This window comes from Eptesicus fuscus, chromosome 17, assembly GCF_027574615.1.
Source record: "Eptesicus fuscus isolate TK198812 chromosome 17, DD_ASM_mEF_20220401, whole genome shotgun sequence".
NCBI classification, from domain to species: Eukaryota; Metazoa; Chordata; class Mammalia; order Chiroptera; family Vespertilionidae; genus Eptesicus; species Eptesicus fuscus.
Window position 1 is genome coordinate 40,489,340 of NC_072489.1, and position 26,404 is coordinate 40,515,743.

The window sequence follows — 26,404 nt, forward strand, 5'->3', positions numbered from 1 at the left end:
GCCAGTTCTCACACTGCACATCTTGAATGTGCCAGCAAGTGCACTTGGTGACAACCTTCATGGATTTGTCCCTTCTTCCACCTCTCCCCACTCCCGCGCTGTGTCTGGGAAACAGACCACACTGTTCTCTGTAAAATGGGATATTGCATGATATTGGTTATTAACTTAGAGAATGCACTCTTTCCCCAAAATAGACGGTCATTTGACTGACCAGTTCATTTCCTGAGCTCTCACAGCAGCTTCAGGAATCATCATCACTGAAATTGGTATCATTTATTAATTTTCTGTTACATATGTGTTAGGCACGCTACTAGGTGTTGGACTTTATTGCTTTCAGTTTTCACATCAGCCCTGTAAGTTAGGCATAATTACCTCCACTTTATAGATGAGGAAACTGAGGCTCAGGGAGGTTAAGACATTTGTCCATGAAAGCGGATGAACTGTTGTTCGAATCCTGGTAGTTGTATCCCAAGGCCTGTTCCTTAACCACCATGGGAAACTAAATATCCAGTGCATCTGCCTTACACTGGGCGCTGTGCTGCGCACAGGGCACATCATGGAGAGTCCATTCCTTTCCTCAAGGAGATTACAGTGTGATGAATACTGGAGCTTCTGTGATTTCTTTTTATTTTTTCCAAACACACTTCCACCTGAGCATCTCCAGTGGGCAGATCCATGACACAGAGCCGAGGGTCCAGGGTGAGCTAAGGAGGCAGTCCTGGGAGCTGGGGATGCTCTGAACGCCGTGTTTACATCCCAGGCCTACTTCTTTGGTTGCTGATGGTTCTTCTTCCCTCTGTGCTCTCACATCAGGTTCACAGAGCCCAGAGCTCATCGTGGTCTGGCCCAATTTGATGTTCTTATCCATGACCTGGTCCAGGACTGGCTGCTGAGAAGAAGGGGGCCTTATTTGGCTGGAAGCTTATTGTTATTATGGCTTTTTATAAGGCCCCAAGTGAAACTATAAAACCGCCACAGGCTGTATGCACTGTTATTTGGGCCTTCTCCCTGGGGAGCAGGATGGGCTGGTTTTTGGAGTCAATAGGCTGAAGGAAAGCTTCATCAGGCTCTTTAATCTGCAGCTGACCCTTCCTGTTTGAAGCTCAGTCTAGCTCTGTCCTTCCGTGACACGTGCCCCCTGGAAGATCTAGGGACTGGATGCCTGGCCCATTGTTGGCCGTCAAACACTTTTCCTGCAGTCCTGGACAGAGAGGCTCAGCCCGCTACTTCTGAGAGCACCACTCATTCCTTGGGCATTTGTCTATGCCAGGGGCCCTGGGCCAGAGGAAGTGTCCAAGGAGAGACTTCAGCCTATGGACCCCGTCCTTCCTGAATGTAGCCACCACCCGGTGCTAGTTTGAGTATGGATGGATGGACCCCGTTTTTAGGCTGGATCTGGAGCCTTAGTTTTAGAGGTAAAATGATCACTTCTTCAAAAACTGTGAGGTTGGCAGTCTTGCTCAGAACCCACCCTTATCATTTAGGGGAAGGGTATTGGCAATTTTAAGGACTTCAGCTAAAGGAACTGGTTCAGAGAGGTCAAGTTTCTGGTCAGGATGTTGGTCTGCCCGGCAAAGTCAGAAGTGGAGTTGATATTGAACCCAGGAAATCTGACTCCAGTTCCTGTGCCCTTTCTACTACATCCTGCCTCATTCCTGCAAACATGTGTGTAAATGTTATACATGTGTGGCTTTCCATCTGTCTGGGGGGGAGGAAGCAAAGACAAAAGTGTGAAACCATTTCAAGCAGACAGTGTACAGACAAGCAGAGACGAAGACAATGTATAGACAGTTTAGAAAGAGTTAAGGTGGGATAGGACGGGTATTGGGGGTAAGTGAGGAGAGTTTGGAGGGTAAGGTTGGAGAGAAGCAAGTAATATGATTTTCTTTATTGTAAAAGTAATACGTGTTCATGTAAAAAATGTGAACAATACCAGAAGGCCAAAAGAAGAAAATCTTTGTACTCCCACCACCCAGAGAGAGTCCCCATTCCCCATTTGGTGTTTATCTTTCTAGCCTTTCTTTTCTTTTCTTTTTTTTTCTTTTAGGCAATAGAGTCGAATTAGCTTTATACACCAAGGTAGGGAAGGTCTTGAGAGTAAATGGGCGCATTTAGGTCAAAGAGAGCCTCTGCTGGTCACTGCAAATGGGGTGCAGATGAATGATGTTGTTTGGGAAGAGACACCCAACATCTGTGAGCAGCAAGGACTAGAGCCTGTGAGAAACCAGGGGCTCCAGCACCCCAGACTTGAGACTCATATTTCATCATCTACCCAAGTGTCTCAGGTTTTCTCTTCTCTGCTGTTGCCTAGGGATTTAAGGGAAAAATTTTCTCCTGATTTGTCTCATAAGCTTGCTCCCCTACCCCCTATCTTGCAGACTCCCCTTTTTTCCCGTTTGTGTTCTTCAGCGGTGTTCTCCTTCTCTGGAGTTGGGGACACATAGCCAGTTTTGCCACACCACAAGCTTTGCTGCTGCGTGAGGTCATTTCAGGGGAGAAACTATATATAGCAGAGGACTAGCATCAGGACAGTTCCATATTGTTCATCGCCCTTCCGCTGATGAAGCCAGGGTCACCTCGGACTCCGTGCCCAATGGTGGGCACTGCATTGTGTCTTCATTGTCCTTTCTGTGTTCCCCAGCCAGGGCTCACCCACACAGGACCAGGGTTCTGACCCTGCCCAAGCGAGCCTTTGAAGGAGCAGCCTCAGGAGAGAGGCAGCGGGGAGAGTCAGGCGGCCAGAATTCTCTTCCAGCTTTACCACTTGACACCAGTATGTGTGGCACCCATGATTCCCTGAATGCTTCCTCATCTGAATGATGAAGGAGTTGGTCTGGAGCAGGAATTTTATACTATGTTCTTTTAATTTAAATATTTTTTAAAAAAATTGATTTCAGAGAGAGGAAGGGGGAGAGGGAGAGAGAGAGAAGGATAGAAACATTAACGATGAGAGAGAATCATTGATCAGCTGCTTCCTGCATGCCCCCTACTGGGGATTGAGCCCACAACCCCGCATGTGCCCAGATCGGGAATTGAACCATGACTTCCTGGTTCCTGGGTCAACACTCAACCCCTAAGCCACACTGGCTGGGCTGTACTATTTTTTTAAGCCACTAGAACCCCTTCAGATGCAAGCTTACAAGGTAGCTTGATATATACAACCAAGTGGGTGCTGTACTGGTTGATGCCAGGGAGATAGGGGCCAGAAGAGGTTCCCCTGAAGTCTTGGGGTCCTGTTTGGAAATCACTAGGCAAGACCATCCTCTGAGGTTTCTTCCAGCTTTGGGCTTCATGGGTCTGGCCTTGTGATGGCCTCTGGAATAAATGACCCATCAGCCGTGTTACAAGCTTTGTGACCTCTGGAGACTTTGATGGTCCTCTTGGGTAGACGGGGAGTAGCGTAGGACAGAGATCTTGGGGCAGAGTTTTTTGTAGTGGGGGTAGTTGAGGGAGGGGGGAGTAGCACAGAGTTTGCAGATCCAGTTTGACTTGTAGTCTGCACTGCCATGGGCTGTTTTTTCTGGCCTGCTCCCACCTGCTTTTCCTTTTAGTGCTGCTTTTTTCCAAAAAAGAGATGAAAATGAGGATATAGTGCATTTTAGGCAAAGAAAGTACATTTATGTTAAGTTGCCTGGGGCTGAGTTACACACTTTATATGTGGGGGTTTTTTAGAGCACAGTGGTGCTTTTGGCAGAAATCAGAAAGCCAAAATCCAGGGCCAGTTTCCTTCATTCAGCAAGTTTGTTTGTTGAGCCCCTGCTTTGTATTCCTGGAGGAGCACAAGGAAGATCCCAGCTGTGTTAAGACCTCTTGATTACAAGTAACAAACCAACTGAACCTAGCTTAAGCAAAAAAGGTGATTTGTTAGAGGGTTCCAGGACCACACGACAGGATTGCTCCCTGGCTTTAAGCAGGGATTGGAAAAGTCTTGTTAGATTCTCCCCTTTGTCTCTTGTCTCTGAAGCTTGGCTTCCTCCTTCCTCAGCCCACACGGCCCCAAGTGTTTCTGCTGCAGTTCCAGCCACACTCAGAGGGACTCAGATCTCTAGTCCAAAGTCTAGATTCCCAGGGGAGCGAGTCCCATTGGCCCAGCTTAGGTCATCACGTCTCTACCCTTGGTCCACTCCGCCCCAATCGGGATGGGTCACATGAACAAAACATGCCTGGCAGTAGCCACTCCTGACTCTGTGTGGATTAGGGGCAGCTTTAGAAGAGAACTTGTGAGCCGCACAGGCAGCCCCAAAGCTGCCTGCTCCTCCAGCCCTAAATGAGGAGCTCTTCCCATGGAGGAAACCAGGTGTGTGTGGAACTCTTACTAGCCATACAGGGGAGACAGGAAAAGAAGGGGCACTTGGCAGAGCTGCTTGTTGCCAGTACACAGCTCTTCCGTTTGGGGCTGTCAGACAGAGGGCACAGGGCTCCCCGAGCTGGTGTCTACCGCCTTCCACACAGAGAAGAGGACTCCCTAGGTGGGCTCAGGGAAGGAGTGTTTGTTGGCAGGAGTATGGTGAGGCCTCATGGGAGCTGAGGCTGCACAGCAGTCAGGACTGGAGGCAGCTCTGTCTCTTGGGGGCTGATGGCCTCTCTGCTTTAATCTGAACATCTACCTTGGCTTCCCTCTCTGTAGGCCCAGCCTTCTCCTCTAATTGCTTTGTTCCGTGACGGAGCACACCAATGCCAAGTTCTGGAAGCCAGTGGTTTGGCTTTTCTATTTTCTCGGTCATGGGACCACCCAGGTACAGGTAGCTAGGGGGGTGGGGGAGGGGGGGCGCCTGATCATGTGGGATGGGAGGCCATCCCTTTTAGAGCTTGGGGCAGGACAGGCATTAAGAAACAGTCTCCTCATATATAATACAGTCAGGCGATGCTTATGGATACAGGGGAGTGGAGCCTTGAAGAATGGAATAGAGGAGGGGCTCAGGAAGTGGACCAGTATGAGCTAAAGCAGGGGTGCAGGGAGGGGTCGGGCAGGCGTGTGCACCTTCAGGAGTGGGCAATAAGTTCTGAAAGGCACCTTTATAGCTAAGTTGTAGGGAGGGGTGTGGAGGTGATGGTGAGCCACTAGGAACACTTGACCAGGGGGATGGGAGGATGAGAGGATACTGCTGGTTTCAAAGGATGACAATGATGGCTAGGGAAGGGACAGGGCAGGACAGAAGACAGGAAGGCCAACTAGCAGGCCAGCAGTATTCAGGCAGGGGGGAAGGGTCTGTTTTGACACGTCCAGAGTGGAAGTGCAAGAGGTGTGGAAGCCCCTTGGAAGAAAGAGTCCACAGGATTGGGTGACAAGTTGGCCAAAGCAGAGGGAGGGCCACAGAAGTGGCAGGCAGGGGTAGGAGCATGGCGAGGGCCTGGCAACACTGGGGACTTGGGGAAGGCAAGCTCTTTGAAGCAGAGATATATCCTCCAGAGCAGTGAGGCTACTAGAGTGCTTGCCATTGTTCTCGTTTGGGAGAACAGTGTACATTTAGAGCAGAAGGGAAGTTCTGGGGTAGAGGAAGAGACTGCTGGAGAATGGGTCATGGGCACACCAGCTCCACTTCTCGGGAACTATGACCCTGCTCCAGTCACCTCAGCTTCCTCATCTTCAAAATGGGAACAATATCTGCCCAGTCCCCTCCTAGAGATGTGGGGAAGTTCAAAGGTTATGTACATGACAATGCTTTGTGCACAGGAAGGCTTGTGCACATTGCAAGCAGTCCTGTTACTGTTGCTGCCTGTGTGACAACCTGCATGGTGACCCCTCTGTGGGGTCAGGGAGCCTTGTTTCCTAGACCTGCCACAATGTGACCAATGCTGGCCTCACGCTGGCTCCGAGCAGCCAGCCCAGCCTTCCAGGTGGATGACATTGCTGCTGACTCCATGTTACCTGGGGTTATGTCAATAACAACGCCTGTCTGGAACTTGAATCTGGGGGCGTCTGAATGACTGATTAGGTCTAGGATTAGGTCACCCTGCCTCTAACTTCCAGCATTCCCCTGAGGGATGCTGTGTGTGGGCAGAGCCCAGTAGGCAGGACTCAGGCTGAGCTCTCATCTAAGAGAAAGAAAAGAGCCGTTGGGGAAGGGGGTAACTGTGGGCAGCTTAGCCCATGTACATTTCAGGGTGGAATAGGAAGGCGATTTCTACTCCACAAGGGCCTTGTTGGCCTGTTCTCCACAGAGAAAAGCATGGAGCACTTGTTCCAAAGTTCCCAGGACAAGGGGAAATGGTGAAACCTGCAGACTGTTTTGCCGCCAGCCTAGAAGAGGACTCAGATGGACACCGTAGATGGTGGCAGTGATGGGAATACTTGTGAAGTCCAGGAAATAGAGAGGGGTTGAGGAGGGGACCGGAGGTCAACAGCAGGAGAGTCTATGGCCCTTCTTCTCATCTGTCCTGACCTTTCTCCATCCAGTAGTGCCCAGCAGCCTGGTTCTTTCTCCCTAGCTCCCCTTCCTAAGGATGTGGCCCAGCTTTCCCCTGCTGCCCATACCTTGTTCTCCCTGGCTTCCCTGTTGCTCACCTGCAGCCTCCTCTCTCCTGGAAGGCCAGCTTCCTGTGCCCACAGAATCTTCGGTTTGGATCTTTCCCCCCATGCTTCTTCTTCTTTCCCCCACAGCCCCTTTGGCCTCTTTTGGAGTAGCCTGCTCCTCACACCCCAAGCAAGATTTTGTATTCTCCTGGCAGCTCGTTTCCAAACTCAGGCCCCGTGGAGTATTACTTTTCCTAAACACAGCAGCTGTGCATTTCACTGGCCTGCCCAGCTGTTCCTGTCCTCCGTCACAGAGGTCATGTCATTTGTGACAATAAATAGGAAATGAGAATGAGAGGGTTGTCAGGTGCTTCTGGGCTGCCCATCGAGCTGCCTGCATTCCTACTAGAAAACAATAATAGTAATAAAAATAATAAAACTAACACTTATAAATACTTTCTGTGGTCACTTATTTTCTAGATGCTGTGCTAAACATTTTACATTAATAACCCTGTGAGGCAAGCTGTATTATTGTTCTCACAATTGAGGGAAACTGAGGCTCAGAGAGGTTACTAGTATGTAATTTATCTGATATCTCCAGTGAGTAAGGGGCAGAACAAGACTAGAACTCGTGTGGGTTTGACTCCCTTGCCCATCTCCTAACCATGGCGATGCATCTGCCTCTAATGGAAGAGGAGTGTTGTGGCCCAGTATTCTACCCCCCCACATAAACTTCAACTCTCCTTCCTCTCCAGTTGCCTGTTGCAACTAGTAACTATTCCAGATAAGGAACCCTTGTGGTGTCGTTCTCAGAACTGTGTTTTGTTTCTTTTTTTCTCCATACCCCAAACAATGAGAAGACCTTTGGATGCTAGGTGTCATGGTATTTCTCTTTGCTATGGACTCTCCTGTATCAGTGTCCCATTTTACAGCTAGGAAAAATGTCCTCCTAGTCTTAAGAACTTAATTGGACATTATCCTGACGAAGGAGCTTCAAAACTAGAAATAATAGCCTCATTTCTTGGCTTTTCATCTGATGGTCTTCTCACTTAGGTCATGTCATTCTGTGCTGAGTGCTGGAAATATGCCCCAGTGTGCCCCTTTTACACATTCTGTATTGACTTAGAACATTGCTGCTCTTTGGAATAGGCCCTTTGTGTTGTTCTCTCTCATCTGTGAGTGGTGATTGTCAAGGGGAGAGGGGAGAATGAAAGAATATAAAAATCTCTGGGGATTGGGCATATATGAAATTTGATAAAGTATATTTAGTATCATAATCACATTTTAGGTTTGAAATTTATATATATATATATATATATAATATTATTTTTTATTGATTTCAGAGAGGAAGGGAAAAGGAAAAAGAGATAGAAACTTCAATGAAGAGAGAGAATCATTGATTGGCTGCCTCCTGCATGCTCTCCAATGGGGCAGAGCCTGCAACCTGGCCATGTGCCCTGACCGGGAATTGAACTGTGACCTCCTGGTTCATAGGTTGACGCTCAACCACTGAGCGACGAAGACCAGGCTATATTGTTGTTGTTTTTTTTAATGTAAACCACTGAAAGTGGTGTTTAACACAAATCTTGCCTGATGTTACAGTAATTCTCAGGTGGGGCCTGGTGCAGTTTTGGGTGGGGATGTGTATGTGAAGTCTGTGTTTATCAAAAGGGAGTATGTGTTTTAAAAGGCTGAGAAATTGTCTTTCAACAGGAGACCATAGTGTATCCTGCGGCTCCTCAGGTATTGGCTAGTGGTCACAAGAATGATGCGCATTGTGTGGGAGCATCTTGCCTGCCTTGTCTCAGTTGGACCAAACCCTCTTGAGGTAGCCTACCTGATGGCTTTGCCACCTACTTCCTGAAGGCGATACCTATTGTAGAGGCCCATTCCTGGAGAGTTCAAGGCTAATCTGAAGCATATCTCTATATATAAAAGTCTAAGCGACCATTAGGACGCCAACTGGACAAACTGCCGGTTGCTATGGCGTACACTGACACCAGGGGGCAGATGCTTAATGCAGTAGCTGCCCCCTGGTGGTCAGTGCGCTCCCACAGCCAACCTCCCGCGGGTCCCTCCCCCCAAATTGGGCGAGATGGCCCCAACCGCTGGCCAGGCCAAGGGACCCCACCCGTGCAGATTTGTGCACCGGGCCTCTATTACTTCCATAAAAGCTCAGACATGCATTGCCCCTGTGCATGTAGCTGAACACACAGATATTCCCTGCCCTCATGTTACTCACAGAGTAGTGGGAAACAGATTTTGCTCAAATAATAAAAATGTAATGCATGCTACTAAGGAGAGAAGAGGGTGTTGGGAGAGAATTATGGGATAGGGGGAATGAGTTATTTTGGGGTGGAGGATCAAGAAGACTTTCCTGAAAAAGATACCTAAGCTGACATGTGAAGGCTGAGACTGAGGTAGCCATGTTTGTCTTATGAGGCCCCATCCCTGGCCAGGTCTACTTGCTGGCCCAAGGAGACACCTTTAGGTGAATTAGAGAAAAGATGCCTACTCTGGGAAGAGGCAGCCCTGCCAGGGCCCACTGCTGGTGAACGAACATGAACTAGGTTTCAACCTCTGCTGGCCCCTGGTCCTGGCAGTCATGTGTTGGGTACAACCCTGGGGCAGGGGCCCTTGACCAAGCTGAGTAGAAGGAATGCATTAGTAAAGGCCCTTGGGCAGCAAAGAACGTGATGCTTGCCAAAAAGGGAAAGAAGCCATTGGAAGAAGCAAGTGGCCACCTCATATTTTCTCTCTCTAGTGAGGAAGTATTTTCCTTTTCAAGGAGAAGAAGGAGAGGGAGGCCAAGTCTAGAGCACTGTCTAGAACAGTGGTTCTCAACCTTTCTAATGCCACGACCCTTTAATACAGTTCCTCATGTTGTGGTGACCCCCAACCATAAAATTATTTTTGTTGCTACTTCATAACTGTAATTTTGCTACTGTTATGAATCGTAATGTAAATATCTGTGTTTTCCAATGGTCTTAGGCGACCCTGCTAGCGGTTCTCAACCTGTGGGTCGCGACCCAGAGGTTGAGAACCACTGCTATAGAGCCTAAGACCATTGGAAAACACAGATATTTACATTACGATTCATTAACAGTAGCAAAATTACAGTTATGAAATAGCAACGAAAATAATTTTATGGTTGGGGGTCACCACAACATGAGGAACTGTATTAAAAGGTTGCGGCATTAGAAAGGTTGAGAACCACTGGTCTAGAGCTATTAGGCTGGCCACCAAGCACTCGGTCAGAGTCTGCCTTCCATGGAGCTGTAGTTGATGAACCTCTTGCCATAGCAGATGTTCCTTCCACAGTGTCCTTGGAAGAGAGAAAGACCATTAGGAGGTAGTTCTGGGGAAGGTGAGCATGAGACTGAGGCTCAGGGCTGTCTACTCAGACTCCCTGGACAAGTGCTTACTTTGTGCTGAGTTCTGTAGTAATCTTGTTAATTTGGAATATCATGGACCTTTAACCTTTTTCTTTGTCTTCTCACCTGGAACACACTTCATCCCACAAGTATGGATAATGGCCTCACATGCAAATGATGGCTGGTAAAAATGCTGGTGGGTGGAGAGCTCTGCTCACCTTAGGGAAGGTAGTATCAGGGCATGCCTGAGGACATGGCATTCTGAATTCAGTTCTAGGTGCTTGGACACACTTGGACCATTAATTTATGGAGTAGACTAAATTCTAAGCTCTTGGAGGGAGAGGTCATATCTTGTTGACTAGTGAGTCTGTAGTGCTTCGCATGATGCCTGGCTCATTGGAGGTGCTAGGTACGATTTGGAGATGGAATAATCCCCTCCAGCATCTCTTCAGGAAGGCTGTCTGAGTTCTAACCCAGGTTTACAGTCTCCTTGCCCAACGCCTGCCTTTGTGCCACAGCTGCCTAGTGACAGAGCAACCAAAAGGTGTTTGGGGGAACTTGGAATCATGTCTTGAGGAACTGGGACTGCTTAGCAAGAAAACACAGGGCACAGGAAGATCAGGAAGGCCATCTTTAAATCCTGGAAGAACTGTTATTGTATTATTATCACTGTTTATTGAACCCTTCCTATGTGCCAGGCACTGTGCCCGAAGCTTCACATACATGATCTCATTTAATCCTCACAATAATCCAAAGAAGAGCATATTATCATCTCTACCTAATCAGGAATGGAACTGGGGCTTAGATTAGATGATCCATCCAGGATCACCCATCTGAAATTTGGAATAGGTCTCTGACTTCCAAGCTCCTAATTGCTAAGAAATTTTAACCTCCACACAGAGCTGCCTGGAGATTTTGTGATATTGTTTCAGAAGATGGAGCTGGCACTTGTGGACAGAAGTTCCAGGAAGGTAGTTTTCTGTTCCCCATAAAGGCATTCTCTTCCTGAAAAAGAGCAATCTGAAATTAGAAGGGGCTGCCCTCTGAGAGCCCAGCTTCCCCTGCAGGACCTCCTGGCTCCAATGGGATCTAGTTCAGCAAAAGTTGAAGCTCTCCTACACTAGTCTGGTAGGGTGTTTTTTTTTTTTCCTGAATCGAGCTGTGTGGGCCACTCTAACCCAGGCACAAGCAACAGTATCCAGACTTTCTGCATCACCCCAGCCCGGATCTCTGGGTTCAGTTTTCTTATTCTTTCTGAAGCCCCAACTGCAGGACTGGGCCCAGCTTTCCTCCAACAGGAGCTGGGCAGCAGTGTGTGCCTGACCCACATTGGAATGGACCTTACAACCACCTGGCCAACTCTCTGGACCTTGCCATAGAGGATGGTTCTCAGATGAGCTTCAAGGGAGGGCAGACTGGATGGGCATACCTCTTTTGGGCTCCATGAGGCTACAGATGTTTGTATGAATGCATTGATTGTCCTTTGACTTTTGCTTTGCCTCATTGACTTCCTATGGCCATATGGCTGGTTCCAGAGCACAGAGGTGTGTGGTGTAGAGCCACTGTCACAACATCAAGTGAGTTGATGTAGGTGGGAACCCTTTTGCGAATTACAGAAGGCTAGCAGGGTCGAATTACAGAACAGGTGACAACTGATTGGGATTGGGAACAGGTGACAACTGATTGGAATTGAGCCCTGTAAGATATAGATGAAATCGCTTCTTCAACTCCAGATTGTTAGGGCAGGACATGAGAGTTGGAAAAGCCCAAACTGTGATGTTGTCTAGCTGCCCACCCAGTGTGGAGTTGCTCCACTTGGCACCCTTGCTGAGCCAGGTCAGTCAGGCTTTCCTTGAGCAAGGCTAGCTTTTGATGGCTCTAATGAGGAGAAAGTCTTGTTTTACATTGGCCTGGCCCTCTACAGAGTGTGTTCCTGTACGATGCCTGGTTGCCCCTCACCGTGACCTGGTGCAGGGATGGGGATCTGCACTCAGCTTGGATGAGCTTGGCCAGGCCTTCTTTGTATCTCCACCTGCTGGTTCCACATGATCAGGACTGTTTCCCTTTGATGAACTTTTCCTTTTCCCACTCCTGAGAATTGAATTGGTGTGAGTATTGGTGACCTTATAGCATGGTGAGGGTAAAGAGAAGGCATGGGCCTTACCCAGGTCATCCCAAATGTGTGACCAGGCAGAAAAGACCACCCCAGAGATGCTCAATCTTGTCCTTTGCTGCTCAAGTATATTCTGCCTCCTCCTATCCTCTGACATGTTTTATGGGCAAGATTCTGAAAGTCTTTTCTAAACAACAAAGTCAAAGCTTTTGGCTTTCTTCCTCTTTAGAATGTACCTGGATGGTGGGGCGATGGTGGGGATGGACATGTAAGAACCATATGATGCCAGGAACAGGACATAGCAGCTGGGATGAGGGATCTGGAGGGGGGCCAGGATATGATGGCTGAGCACCTTGGAGAAGGGCTACTATTGCTGAGGGCTGGGACCATCCTGATGACTCCCTACTGTTTCTCCTTTAGAGGTTTTTACCTCCTGTCTCCTCTTTTTCTGATTTTCTCAGTTTTTCCTTCTTGTGAGGCACCCCTGAGCTATTCTGCCTTCCAGATCTTTAGTATCTTCTCCACCCTCCTGGAGATCCCCAGATCTCAAGATTTAGCATCCTTGACACTTCATATTTCTTTGTAACATCTCCTCAGGGCTCTGCAGCCATGCCTGCTACTTTAGAGCAACTCCTGTCTGCACCTGGAGTTTTAACATCAGCACATCAACCAGACATTCTGGAAGCCTGCCTACTAGCCTGCCTAGAACATTTAATTGGCTCTTGCAGGAGGTGACATCTTATTCCACAGGGACGTTTCAAGAAAGTGCCTTAATCCTGAAGGACAGGTCCTGTGGTAGAAATTTTATGTGTCATGGCAGGCCAACAAGGAGGACATTTGGGGGTAACAGAAAGAAATGAGCATTTGTAGAGTACCTTCCATGCCAGAACATACCACAGTTTCTCCTTACAGTGGCCCTGTGAGGTGGCACCATTATTTCTGTTTTATAGATCTGAGAATTCAAGCTTGCTTGAGGTCACAAGGCCAGTTAATGGGTGGTATCAGAATGTGAATCCTTTTCTGCTTAGCTCCAGAGAATGAGCTCCTTGCCCTCGTCTGTGTGGCCTCCCTGCAGGGTCCCTGTCTTCTTCTTCTTTTGTTTTTAATCCTTACCCAAGGATATTTTTTTTCCAGTGAGTGGAGGGGAGGGAGGAATGGGAGAGAGAAAGAGAAACATCATTGTGAGAGAGACACATTGATTGGTTGCTTCAATTGGTTGCCTCCCACATACACCCTGACCAGGGCCAGGAATCAAGCCTACAACCAAGGTACATGCCCTCGACTAGGAAATCGAATCTGCAACCCTTTGGACCTCTGCCCAATGCTCTAACCACTGAGCCAAACCAGCCAGGGTGGTCCCTGTTTCCAGGGAAGGAGTGGCCATCCTCTGTCCTTGTACCTTCTGGTTGGGTATGACTTGGTAGGCACCCAAGCTCAGAGTTGAGAGATCCAGAGTGGAATGAAGGAGAGGTGGTGCCAGGAGTAACAGACCCAGAGTTGCACCAGGACTGTTATCTCTGGACTCCTGAGGCTGAAGACTCAGCTTCTCTGGTTCCTGGTTCCTCCACGGGAGATGATGTTGATGAGATTGGGCCTACCATCTCCTGTGCCAACTCCTTCCCCATTTCTCTTGTTCTCTCCTCTAGCCCCATGACAGCCAGCAGGATGAGTGTGAGGAGAACCATAGGCTAGAATAAATATTTGTGTGCATTTGATTTTGCATCCCCTTAACCCTTTCTTACCAGCAGGATTCAGGTTTTTATTTTATTTTATTTATTTATTAGGGAGAGGGAGAGAAAGATAGAAACATCAACGATGAGAGAGACTCATTGATCGGCTGCCTCCTGCACATGTACCCTTGACCAGAATCGAACCCGGAACCCTTCAGTCCTCAAGCTGATGCTCTATCCACTGAGCGAAACCGGCCAGGGCAGGGATTCAGGTTTTTAAACATTTGGGAACCAGATTTGTCTTTCTGTTCCTTTCCATCTGCTCTGATGCTGCCTTTTCCCACTGTTACCAAAGTGTTCTTCCACCCCATTCGTGCCTCCTTACGAGTTCCTCACAGAGTGTGCCCTAACTTGTGCACCCCTTCACCCTGCCTCCTCTCCTGATACTCCTAGGTCTTAATGAGTCAGCGGGGTCAGGACAGACCCTTCCCCAGCTGGCACTGAGAAAGATATTTGAGGACCATGAAGACTCAGTCCCGTTGGTGCTTGGCTCATTCTGGGAAGGCAAGTGCATTCATTCATGTAAAACCACACTGCCTGATAGAGGGGCATAATGATCCAGTAGCTTAAAGAATGAAAAGTTTACTTTTCTGTCTCATGTAATGTCCCTGATGTCCCTGATGTGAACAGACCAGGCAAAAGGGGCAGCTCTGCTGCTTGCGGTCTTTCTAGGATCCAGTTCCTTTGGAGTCATTGCTCCATTACAGGACATTGTTGTCCGCATAGCTGAAGCTGGATTGCCACCATGCTTGGGCTCCAACCAGTGGAAGGGACAAGGGAAGCTAGAGGACGCGTTCCTGCTGTTCTAAGGCCCAGGTCCTCTTTGGCTCATGTCCCTACAGCTTACTCCATTAGCAAGAACCTAATCACATGGCCATCCTGAGTGCAAGGAAGGCTGGGAAATGTAGTGCAGCGGGGCTGCTGCTTGCCAAGGAGTGGTGAATGGATTTGGATAGACAACTAACAGTCTCAACACAAAAGGCATTATTTTCACTTGTGCATACTAAGAGAGAGAGAATATTTCCAATAATATGCCCTCTCTTTTTGATAACTTGCATACATGCCTCCCTGTTTGGTAAACATCTGTGTACCAGACTCAGTGCTGCACAAACTGGGTGAACCAGAAGCTGAGTAGGGCAGTTCCTGCCTTGTAGCAACTCGGTGTAGTTTGGAGAGGACAAGCATGGAGACCAGTTTGTTAGTGTCCATCGTAGAGATTCTTTCATTCTTGTATGCAAGACACTGCAGATATAGAGCTAAAAGACCATCCATGCCCTCGATATGCTTGTAGTCATGTGGACTAGGAGATGGAAGTGAAGTGCTTGGAACATGGCTAGCTTTGGGAATTAGGAGGGCTTCACAGAAGAGGTGATATTCAAGCTGGGCACAGAGAGTTCAGTTTCAACAGGCGGAGGAGGGGGACCAACAGCAAAGGCATGGAGACTTGGAAGCCCCTGGTGGGTTGGTGGCTCCCGTGAGCTGTGAGCATAGTGGGAGAGTGAGAGAGATGTCTGCATGGCTCACTCCTTGCTCTGTTCTGGCCTCTGCTCCTGTCTCCTTGCACCCGCCTTCCCTGGCCGCACTTTCTAAATCTGTGCCTCCCTCTCATCACTTTATTTTTTTGCTTTATTTTTTAGCATAACACATAACCCGGCACATCTATATGGACTGTGCACCATCTATTTCTTCCACTAGAGTGTAAGCTCCATGAGAGCAAGGACTTTGTAAGTATCTGGCAAATGAGTGAATAGAATTGCACAGTGTAGATTATATTTTTTGAAAACTTTGATTTCCATGATAAGGATTTGAGCTTTTATTTTATAAGCAGTGGGGAACCATGGGAAGTCTTGAGCAGGGAAGTGACATAATCAGTTAAGGTTACTGGCAGCAGCAGGAAAATGAGTTAGAGCAGAGAAAGTGTGCCCTTACCCTGGCCCCAACCCAGCTCCAAAGCAATGTACCCTTCAGCCTGGTGCCCTCTTGTGCAGTCTTGTGCAGTCATCTTGTTGGGGCCAAGCAGAAGGTTCAGGCTCTGTCGACGTTATCCTTGGCAATGGGGTGGATGTGAGCTGACCTCTGTCTTTCTTTTGGGGGCCAAAGAGGGTCTGACAAGCACTCCTGGGCACTGCTGGTAGAAGTGAAAATTAATACAGTCTTTCTGGAAAGCAATTTGGCAAAAGTACCAAGAACCTTAAAAATATCCCTACCTATGACTTAGAAATTTCACCAGGACTTTATCATAGGGAAATAAGCCAAAGTATGTGCAAAGCTTTAATGTATGAAGGCTTTTATCCCAGTGTGAAAAATTAGAAATGATCTAAATGTGTGACTCAAGTACAGTACCTTTCAAATCCATCCCCACTAAAGCTCTGACTGCCATATAATAGACAATAAAATCTGAGTCCAGACCCTTGTTTTCTCTCTGAAGTGATACAGCAGTCTCCTAACTGGTCTTCTTGCTTCCAGTCTAGGCCCCTTAAACCCACCTTATACACAGATTCCAGAGTGAGCTATCAAAAATGCATCTTTTTCTTTTGCTTCACCTGTTCAGGGGCCTCCCATCTCTTAGGGGGTAGTGTCCACACCGTTTCCCTGGCTTAATGGCACTCAATGACCTGTCCCCACTTCCTCTTTGGCTCTGTTTCTGGCCACCTCTGCCTTGCATTCTACATTCTGGCAGCACTGCTTGTGGTTCCCCAAAGTCTGCTCACCTCGGAGCCCTTATTCTCACCATTTCCTCGACCTGCTAACCCCTGCTCATGCCTTAGACTGCAAGCAGACTTCAGGACCTTCCACAGGCTGGGTGAGACCCCATCTCCTGTGTTCCCATGATTCTGTATATATCACAGTCCTTACATTTATATATTGATTTCTATTATCTCATGTGTCTGTCTCCCTTACTAGCTCAACCTTGAGGCCTATCTTACTGAGGGCCTGGTACATAGGAGAAGCTCAACATACGTTTCTTGACTAAATGAATGAATGAATGGAGCGTGGTGCAAGCTTTTTGTTATAGAGAAATGCATCCTGTACAGTGCTCAGCACTGATTAATTCCTGATTCAATTCCTGATTCAAGATTGATCCCTGAGTTGATCTTTAGGGGTGCAGTCTGGGCCTCTACATTTTTGTGGAGCCTCCACAGGTGAATCTGATGAGCAACAAGGTTGCAAATCACTGGTCTAATATTTGGCATCAGATTAAAATAAAAACAAAACAAAATAAGTTCCTGGCCAGTGTAGCTCAGTTGGTTGGACGTCGGCCCTTGCACCAGTGTTGCTGGTTCAATTCCTGGTGGGGGGCATGCAAGAGGGAGCCAATTAATGTTCCTCTTTCACCCTTGCCCTTCCTCTTCCTCCAGAGATCAATAGAGATCAAAATAAAACCAGGATCACTGATGACAGCCTGGACTGTACACACCATGTATCCCAGCAGTAGGTGTGTGCATTGATCATATTGTTGACTATTTTGGGTGATAGGGTTTGGGTGACTTACCATTTTTTCTTTTTCATGTTTGTATTATGTACTTTTCCTCCATTTAGCATATGTCAACTTTTAAACGACATAAAAAATGAAAAGAAGCGCAGCTGCAAAGGGAGTCCTGATTGTGCTTCGCACAGCGGTCCTGGGGCTAGTCCCTAGGCTGTAGCCTTCAGCTGACCCCTGGGGCTGATCCCAGCATTGAGTCTAGAATTTGACCCTTTAGCCCTTTCTGAGCATCAGCATCCTGGCGATCTGAGAAACTGCCCAGTGACCGGGGACCTTGCAACCTGCCATAGACAATTTCTAGGCTCCAAGTAGGCTGCTTTGTGGTTTCCAAGTCCCCAGGTGAGGAATGTGATGGGATTTTAGTAAGAATTTACCACTACAAGATAGTCTACCATTGGGTCCAGAACAGAAAAGCTGAGCTGGATGGGAGGGGGGTGGGACCACAGACCTGGGGCCAAGGCCCGAGGGGCATTGTGATACTGGGGGTGGGTAGCGAGCCAAGTGGGACACTGAGGGTTAGGAAGATGGACAGGTGGGGAGCAAGTGGCAGAGGACTGACCAGGTCGAAAGCAGCCAGCCAGAGGGAGCATCTGAACCAAGGTGTTCTTGATTTGTGATCTCTTAGCTCAGGAGCTAACCAGACAGCTAGAATTGTCAGAAGGATTGGGGAGTGGGGGAATGTGTGCTTGCTTGTTTGTCTTTTAATGCCATCTTCCCTCCAAAAAAGCCTTTATGAGTCCTTTTCCCTTTATGTTCCTTATCAGGATGGTGAGTTCTTTCTCTCCTTTAAATTCCCATTAGTCCTTGTTCATGCCTCTTATGGCCTTCATCACTTTCTGATTTTGTGTTCTTGTTTCCGGGCATGTCTTGGGCCCTCCCGAGGCAAGATGGGGTGGATCTCTTGCATCTTTCTGGTCTACACTGCCACGGTTAGGTCTAGGGAAGGTGGCAGAGTGCTTCGCATCTGCTTTCCTAGCTGGAAAGGTCAAGGCCAGTGCTAGAGCAGGGAGGGCTCTGCTCCTGGCCTTGTGGCTGGCTCCTGCCTGGTGCTTCCCTGGGTTGCCACGGTGACGAGATGCATCCTGGCATAGGACTGCCAGCCTCAGCAGTTCTTGACCTCCAGCTGAGTTGAAACTGAGAGGATGCCTTTTCCAGCAGCCAGGAGCCTTCCCTCCCTGTCCCTTTGGTGGCTGTGCTGAAAACATACACCTCTGCTGTCCTGGGTTTACCACCTCCTCTTCCCCAGCACCCTATTGCCAGAGCTTGTCTGTATATTGGTGGTGGAGAGGATGCTTGGGAAAAAACAGGTGGTCTCCTAGTACTTAGCTACTAGCTGCATCCTGTCTGCAAGGGCTCCTTCCAGGGCCTTGCTTTCTCCTGGGTTTCAGCACTCAGGAGCCTATTGTTCTCTTGTGCTCAAGGGATGGGGAGGGTGGGGGACCATGAGGAGGCTGCTCCTACTTGACCTCCGGCTGGGGGAATACACCTGAGAGAATGAGACCTGACCTGTCTGCCTTGACCCCTCCATCCCTCCCACCCCCCGCCTACTCTCCCCAAGTCTGACTCAGCTCTTGCTTGACACAGATCTTAAGCCCTTGTCAGCCCTTGTCAGACTGGTCTCAGGGATGGCAGGTGATGTGGGCCATGGCTCAGCCGCCCCAGAAGGCAGGCCCTGTAGCCTTCTACTCTGGAAAACCCTGCAGGCAGGGTCAGCTGCAGCCTTTCCTGGCCACTGATCTGTCTTGCCTTCCCCTGGCAAAGACCTAAGGACGGCTCCACTAGGAGGTCGGCTATTACCTGCTTTTGGGAAGGTCCTCTTCATTGCCCCCTTCCCATTCTTACCCTCACCTCTTCCCAGGAGACCTGAGTTCTCACCTAACCCCCATGTGATCCTTTTCTTGGTTCCTTCTCTTAGCCTTTATTGAGCACCTATTGTGTCAGGCACTGACTGGCCTGAGCCCTGGGGCTCCTGAGATTAGTAAGACAGCCCTGCTCTTTTTTTTAAAAAATATATTTTTATTGATTTCAGAGAGGATGGGAGAGGGAGAGATAGAAACATCAATGATGAGAGAGAATCATTGATTGGCTGCCTCCTGCACGCCCCCTACTGGGGATCGAGCCCGAAACCCAGGCATGTGCCCTTGACCGGAATCGAACCTGGGACCTTCAGTCCGTAGGCCAGTGCTCTATCCATTGAGCCAAACCAGCTAGAGCCAGCCCTGCTCTTATAGTGCATTTGTGGTATAATTCATACAGAGTGGCTCAGATGGGAGCTTTATTGGATCCAGGACAATTAGAAAGAGTCTTTCCTTATAGATGCTTTATGGGTAGAAGATACCCAAAGTCCCAGCTGAGCTGTTTCAGCCTCATCATGACAAGGATCTTTTATTGCCTTCTCCTGTAAGTTTTCTATGAAACCACATTCAAACAAAAGCTTAAGGACACACACAGAGTCCTATTTTTTTTTAACTCAATGCATATAAAAATATATATCTTAGAAAATAAAAGGCCCATCACCACACCCCTCCAATGGAAGGACCGGTGTGTATTCCCCCAGATTTTGTACTCACAGGTGCTATAAACTTGGGCTCATATGGAGCTGCCTGTTTTCTTGCAAAGTATATAGCCTCCAAGGGCCACCATCTGACCTCTGACAATTGCTCTAGCCATAGACCTCTGCCCAGAACAGAAATGGTGTCAAGTCCACAGTCCTCCTTGCACCCCTTACTTCCCGAGTTGCACCAAGTCAGCATCTGTAGCCTCGAGTTGAAAGCCTTTGATTGGCCAGCATTTCATCTGCCTCCCACTCTCTTCCCCCTTGTGTCCCAGGCTCCTGTTCCCTGGTAAAGGACGACCATATGGGCAGTGGGGAAATCTCACCTGGATATAGAGATCAGGGACCTCTGGGTTTTCCCATTCATTCTTCCTCCCTTTGGCCATATCTCTCAGTTCCTATGTTCCTGCCCCATCTCCTGGCTTCCAGAAACTGAGTCACAGAGACATCCACACCTTCCAGGTTGACCAAAACATGTTTTATGGGCTGGCATTCTATCAACTCAGTGTGAACCACTAGTTTCCATATGCTGATCAGAAGCTATAATTGACAAATATGTCTTAACATTTCCATTATAAAAATTATAATCTAAATATAGTTGGAGAGAAATTCTTTTGAGACATGAGGGAGGGGAGAAGGTAATAAATGGCCTTTGTCGTGACAAGGTTGACATGGCCCTTTAGTCCCCCAGTGGTGGCACAGATGTTTAGAATCAGAGCCAGTCAGCCAGGGTGGAGGAAACGAGAAAAGAAGAAAGTGGAGCAGTCCTGTGGGGCCACTGTTTGATTCAGACATGACTTCTGCTCACCACATTTCAGACTTGTGTTCAAATATTTATATAATCCTGACTTTGTCAATAAAGAGTGAAGACCGGTGTTTAGTAGGAAGCCAGTAGGCCAGGGCAATGAGCACCCATCAGGTCTCTCGGGGTCCAGGTAGTCTCTCTCTCTCTCTCTCTCTCTCTCTCTCTCTCTCTCTCTCTCTCTCTCTATATATATATATATATATATATATATATATATATTTTTTTTTTTTTTCAGAGAGGAAGGGTGAGAGAGAGATAGAAACTTCAATGATGAGAGAGAATCTCTGATTGGCTGCTTCCTGCACATCCCCTACTAGTACGCGCCCACAACCCAGGCATGCGCCCTTGAGTGGAATCGAACCTGGGAGCCTTCAGTCTGTAGGCCGATGCTCATTGAGCCAAGCCAGTTAGGGCCTCACCTGGTCTTTCTGGCTTGCACTTGCTATTCCAGCCTTATTCCAGGCCTTTGCTGCTTCTATACCTTCCACCTGGAATGCCTCCTTCTGCCTCACCCCCCTTCAAGGCCCAGCTCACAATGTTTTACCTCCTCTGTGAAGCCTCATAGATGTGCTCATTCTCTCCTTTGCTTCCCCACAGCTTCTCTTTTATGCCACTTCCTGCTTTGTTTGGTGGAGTAGTTATTCATTCATTCATCCATTCATTCATTCAGTTAATTCTGAGGACCTTCGCTATGTAAGGTGTTGATGCCACTGTGAAGGAGAGCCAGGATCCTGTCTTTGAGCTACTGACATTCTAATGGGAGACAGACAGGAAAATGAGGCAAAAAACCACAGCAGAATTGTGATAAACACTACATAGGAGAAAAGAGGTTGGGGTGGAGAATGGGGGCATCCACATTAGTTAGGTTGGCAGGGAAGGCCTTTGAAGAAGGTACTCTTTAAGCCTTGAGACACACTTTAGATAATGAAAATGGCATCCTCATTTTCTCCGACCCCTGGAGTGCCTGGCAGGATCTTGAACACAGTGGGTACTTAGGAATTGTGTTGACATGAATCTGGGCCATGACCCCTTTGTCTGGCCTCCGCACCCTGGGAGTCAGTAATCATCGGCCTCTTCTGCCTTAGAGCTCCCTAGCCCCACCTCCAGTTGTCATTTGACCGTGAAGAATTGGGTTACCTTGGGGGTGGGGTGGCAGGGTCCTGTGAACTTGGGTGTGGGCCAGCAGAGCTGCTCCCAGGACAAGCTCCAGAGCATCAGGGGCTAAAGACCTCCAGACAGCCCGGAGGCTCTACATGTGACTGGTCCTCTTGCATCTGGATCCTCCATCAGTTTTCTCTCCCCTGTCTCCACCATCATCCCAGAGCTTGGAGGCTGCTTCTTCCTCTAGCAGCAGCAGAAGCCGAAGTGGGGCAGGCCACTCACTGTATGTGGGGATGAGTGTAGGGCTTGCCCCAGCGTGCCCTCCCAGCCTGCTGCAGCCCGCTTTGTTCCAGAGCCCTTGTCACACAGGGTCAGAGCTGGAAGTGGCAGCTGTAGAGATGATCCAGTCAAGCTCCCACCCACCCCTTTGGCAGATAGGTAAACGAGGCCTGGTGAGTCAGGCTGTGAGCTCCCAATACAGGCTTACCTCGTTTTATTGTGCTTCTCAGCTATTTCCCTTTTTACAAGTTGAACAAAAGTCTGTCTATTGGCGCCATTTCCCCAATAGGCTCAAAGGATGGTTAACATTTCTTAGCAAGAAAGTATTTTTTAAATTAATATATGTATAATTTTTTTAGACATAATGCTATTGCACACTTAATAGACTACAGTATAGTGTAAACAGAACTTTTATACGCATTGGGAAACCAAAAAAAGTGTGTGTGACTCGCTTTATCACAATATTTGTCTTACTGCCGTGGTCTGGAACCGAACCCGCAATTTCTCCAAGGCGTGTCTTTCCACATTCCTCTGCTCTAGTTGCAGCAGTTTAGTTTGCCTGCTTGTGTGCTTGTGTGTGTGTGTGTGTGTGTGTGTGTGTGTGTGTGGTGGCGGGGGGGGGGGGGAGTGTGGGGATGCAGTTCTTTGAACAAAATTTGTATGTATCATTTATTTTTGAAAATGTGCCACAGAGTAATACATTACATGGGTTTCCTAAATTATGCATTCAAGTATTTTCAAAATCGTATGAACATAATATATCACAAAATCAAAAAGGATCCCTGTGCATCATTTGTGTGGTTCATCCCTAGCCTAGAGGATGATGAAGCTTGTCTGGTCAGGGACTTGTCATGCTCATCTGGGGTCCACAGTCCTGGCTCTGGTCCATGCTTGTGTGAGACTGAGCAGTTTCCACTTTAAGGCCTCCATGGGTGTTTGAGAATCTCTGTCCTTGGGGTCTCACCCATTTTTCTGTAGCTCTGTATGTGTGTTTTGCGGTTGTGTTATTGCACATGTGGTTTGCCTTGCAGTTTTGTGCAGGAGTAGTGAGCTTTTGGAGGACAAGGATCTTGTCTTAGCTGTCTTGGTGCCCCTCACGAATTTCGCACAAGTCTTTCCACAGGTAGGTTTGAATTGAGTCTTAAAACTGGAAGGGGCCCTGAATCCATCAGTTTAACCTCCTCATTTTATAGATGGAGGCCCAGATTTGGTGTCTCAGGGAGATGACCTGCCCCAGGTGATAGGGGCTAAATCAACCAGTCCTGGGCTGAGATGTCTGACCTTCATAGCTGAGTTGGGAGCTATCCTGTCCCTGAAAGGCCCGGGTGGGCAGTGTGGGTGGGAGCTGAAGCTCACTTGCGCCTTGGACCCTGGGATCTCTTGGGCTTTCAGGATGGTATGGGGAGGGGTAGACTTGTGGGTGTGGCCCCTCCTCCATGCCCACCCATCACTTCACCTGCTCACATGGTGAGGGGGCTTCTCTGAAAGCCAGTCACTGTTTTCTTTGAAACAAGGGTTTTGCTGCTCAGAAAAGAGCTCTGCTGGTGCTGGAGAGCCTCCCCTTGTTTAGTTTGGGGGCCTGCCCTTGTGGTCCAGCTGGAGGGTGCGGATGTGCTGTGTGGGGGAACTAGGGGGCCCTGCCTTTCCTGCCCTCCATGCAGATGCCAGCACCAACCCCTAGAGGCTGCTCAGGCCCTATGAACTCCCTGCCCCCTCTCCACCACCACCTTCACCTCAGGCCAAGCCAAAATAAACCATCTGGGAAGAGGTGCCTGCGCTGCCCGGGGCCCTTCCACACAACCACCCCCAGCGGCGTGCTAGAGGCCAGGCACAGCCAGCACCTTGGGCCATTTCCACCCCTTCTTCTTCTGAGGGCTGGTGCCTTACATCTGGAACCTTCTCTGGGGACAGGGGAGGGGCATGGAAATTCCAGGGTTGGGATTGCTGCCTCTTGTTCCAGCAATCTGGATCCTGTTAACTTCCTGTGGGAGAGTGAGGAGGCCTCACTTTTTAAAATTTGTTTTTCTTTTTTTACTTTATATTTCCCAGGAACTTCAAATAACTCAGCTAGGATATACACAGAATAGAATTCAGTAATAAATGCTTATGGATGGAAATGAAATTAGACCAAAAGAGGCTCATTTATTGATTCGTCTTAGAAATGCTTCCTGAGCACCTGCTAGACTCACTTCCATATACTGAGCACTTACCACCTACCAGGCACTTGACACTCAGGAGAGGTGGTGTTTTGTGAATACTCTAGAGCCAAACTGCCACCTAGCCATGTTACCTTCATATTAGGTGATTTAATGTATATAGAGGTCTTAACAGTGCCTGGCATATGATAAGAACTTAATACAAATTAGCGATAATTGTTAATGTCTTGGTTATTACCATAGTTTTCACCATAACCCTATAAGGTAGTGACTGTTGTTATCCCCATTTTCCAGATGAGGAAACTGAGGTTCTCAGGGGTTAAATAACATGCCCAAGTCATGGAAGTGGTAGCATATTATCTCAGGTCTGGAATCTGAGGCGTTGGCAGCCCTACTACACTGCTTATCTGGTTCCAGTCTAGGGGTCGGGTATTCAGATGCCAACACTAACCAGACCAGGTGCTGCCTCGAGGAACTTACATCCTGGCGTAGAAGCCCCCCCACACTCACGAGCATCTGTGAGTGAATTTCCGGAGGTACCATTGGGTTAGAGTGAAGCCAGGCTGGTGGGAGGCGGGGCAGCACTGGCAGCAATGCCCTGCTGCACACAGCCAGCTAGGCCTTCCCTCCCAGGCTGGAGGAGAACTGGTTCTGTGCCTGTCAGCTGTGTGTGTGTGTGTGGGGGGGGTTGTCATCTCCTTCCCCTGCCTCCCCAGCCCCGGTCAGGGAGTTCTTCCACTGCCCTGGGGAAGTGGCATACCGTGCAGGAGCTGGGACAAGCACTGGGCTGGGAATGAGAGGATCTAAAACCACTCACTGGATTCCTGCTGCTGCCCCTGGGTCCCTGAACCTCAGTGTCCTCATCTATAAGATGGGAGAAATAGTATTTGCCATGCAGGATTGTTGTAAGGGTTAACTGGAATTATGTCATAAAAAAAACTCTATATAGTACTAATTCTTGTACTTACATGACTAGTAATAATCACTACCATTTTTGAGTTATACTTTGTGCCTTACACACTTCTAGGCAGTTATTACATACTAGAGGCCTGGTGCACGAATTCATGCACAGGTGGAGTCTGGCCGGCCCAGGCAGATGGGGCCTGGCTGGCAGCGGGGAGGGGCCGCGGGCAGTTGGCCAGCCAGCCCGCCCCCGATGGGGAGGGAACAGGGGTGGGGCTAACTGGGAGGAAGGGGCCACGGGCAGCTGGCTGGCCGGCCCCAACCCGTGTTCGAACTCCAGGTTGAACTCCTGGTCGAACTCCCCATCGAGGGGACAATTTGCATATTAGCCTTTTATTATATAGGATAGTAATGTATCTTGTGTAATCATCACAATAGTCCTCCCAGGAGGTATTATTGCTCCCACTTAATGGATGTGGAAACTGAGGTCCAGAGGATCAGCAGTCTGGGGTCACACCTGTGAGAGGTAGAGTTGAATGTCAGACCCAGATCCTTTCTGATTCAAAAGCCACCTCTTATGTTTCAAACTTTCTAATTTCTGTGTCCCTCCCAACTTCACCCCTCACTGGTAAGCTACTGGACCAGCCTCAGGAGGGTGTGGCTGTCAAGGAGCCAAGCTGAGTGTGGCACTCTTGCCAGGCCAGCCACCCAGGTCTGGTAGCTGGTGGGAGGCAGGAATGGAGGGATGGGCTTTACCTGCCCATGGCCCCCGGTTGTGGTGGGAGCAGCAGGCTTTCCTCCCTGCCAGTCTGGCAAGTAAGTTTTGTCTGCCTATGAGTCACACAGTACTGAGATGAGTCAGGTTTTTCCCTTCTTCTTGCCCAGAGCAGCTGGGGAGGGGGTGGAGGTTTTCTTAGGAAACAGGACCTCCCTCTCTCCTCTCTCCCACCATCCCCTTGCCTTGTAGCTGCACATCTTCTATCCATAAGTCTGTGGCTCAGCCCTGCAGATAGAGTCCTTTGTGTCTTTACAGAAAAGGACATCTGGATGCTGGCCACACAGGCCTCAAAGATCAGGCCTTAGGCTGAGCAGAGTCAGGAGTAGAAGGGCCCTCCTCTTTAGTAAGGAGAGTAAGGTGGCTAGTCCAGGCTGTCTGACTTCAAAGCCATGCTCTTGGCCTCTTGGTTTGTCTCCTTTCTCTCCTTTCTGCAGAGAGTCGCCTAGCCCTGTGTCCTCTGGGCAGTGCAACTAGGTTTCCCCAGGCACAGGTCCCCTGAGCTATCGGCTTTTTGCCTTATGACCACCTGGCTGAGAGCCTTGAAAGGACTGTCCAAATGGCCAGCCTCAGGCAGGCCCGGGGTTCTCCCTGAGCAACCCCCTGCCAGGCCCTCTCAGAGGCCTAATTAAACAGTTGAAGCAGCCAGCTAGGCTGGGCAGCCTAGTTCCAG

At 48.7% G+C, this 26,404-nt stretch overlaps 1 protein-coding gene and 1 non-coding gene across 2 annotated transcripts in view; both read left to right on the forward strand.

Moving 5' to 3' along the window:
* Window positions 1-26,404, forward strand: part of UBTD1 (ubiquitin domain containing 1) — a 57,501-nt gene that overhangs the window by 11,849 nt on the left and 19,248 nt on the right. The window lies entirely within an intron of this gene.
* Window positions 8,434-8,514, forward strand: MIR9199 (microRNA mir-9199). The gene has a single exon (NR_128912.2). It is a non-coding gene; the product is annotated as a microRNA mir-9199 (primary transcript).